Here is a 1,341-nt window from a genome sequence, read left to right as displayed (position 1 = left end):
CCTTCGTGCCGACACGAGGGAGGAGAGGGGCTGCTAGCTGCTTCGCACTTTGCTAGGTGAACAGCGGTTGGGGGGAGGGGGCATACATTCATAGTTAGGATTCCCAATCCATGCCGACACGAGGGGGAGGGGGGCTGCTAGCTACTTCACACTTTGCTAGGTGAACCTCGGTTGGGGGGGAGGGGGCATGCATTCATAGCTTAGGATTCCCAATTCGTGCCGACATGAGGGGGGCAAGCAATACCATGCGCTTTGCGAGACAGGTGCCACATCGAAGTTGCATTTGGTATTTTACAATCAAACCACCCTTTTGATACATAAATTCAGTCCACATGCAAGCGTGTTCATTTTCTGACCCTCTCCCGTGTCATTTTTTGCCAAATTTATGAACATTAGACAAGTTGGATGACGCAACAGACACGGTTCACTCAAACTAACCGTGTGCCACACCGGAGCCCCTGTCATGCACACATCCGCATAGTACATTGGGCTCCACGAGCCCCCCCCCCCTCTCAAAAATGTATGCCCGCCTCGAGGGTTTTTCTGTTTCATAACACACGGTTGTTATCTCCGGACCGTGTGTGATGTTTCTTGTTCCCAATCCCGCCTGCATCCCTAGAAAATATCTACCCGCCTCGAGGGTTTTTCTGTTTCATAACACACGGTTGTTATCTCAGGACCGTGTGCGATGTTTCCTCTTCCCAATCCCGCCTGCATCCCTAGAAAATATCTGCCCGCCTCAAGGGTATTTCTGTTTCATAAGACACGACTGTTATCTCTGGACCGTGTGTGATGCACTATCATCAAAAAATTTAATAGCCCGGCATTTGATTCCCGCGTTTGACTCCCGCGTAGTAAAATTTCTAGTACCTGCGTCATTTCCTCAAACACCCATTCCCCCTCCACACACACACAAACCAAAACCACCTCGGGCATGCATGCATGCACATACACATGCCCCCTCCCTCGCTCGAAACCCTAGCAAGGTCCCCGATGCCGCAAGGCCTCCATTGTCAACATCTGCCGGTTTGCCCGTGCAACTTACCCACCGATCTCCATACCCAGGCCGCCCTGAGTTTCTTAGATGACACCAGCCAGATGCCCCCTTTCCCACAGATCCCCATCCCCATCCCCTACTCCAGACCGTCGCAGCCTAAGGCTAGCTACGCTTCCCGTGGAGCTCGAGGAGCGACTGGCCCAAAAGAGGTGTATAGCGGTCTCTCCGTCCGACATCGCTGAGGAAGCTGACGACCACTACTAGTGGCACGCACTCAAGTGGCAGGCTAGAGTATGCGGGCATGTCTCGGCTACCGGCTATGACATCGAGGTTATTGACAGCGA

Source organism: Triticum dicoccoides, chromosome 1A (genome assembly GCF_002162155.2).
Source record: "Triticum dicoccoides isolate Atlit2015 ecotype Zavitan chromosome 1A, WEW_v2.0, whole genome shotgun sequence".
Classification (NCBI taxonomy): Eukaryota; Viridiplantae; Streptophyta; class Magnoliopsida; order Poales; family Poaceae; genus Triticum; species Triticum dicoccoides.
This window is presented reverse-complemented; position numbering follows the sequence as displayed.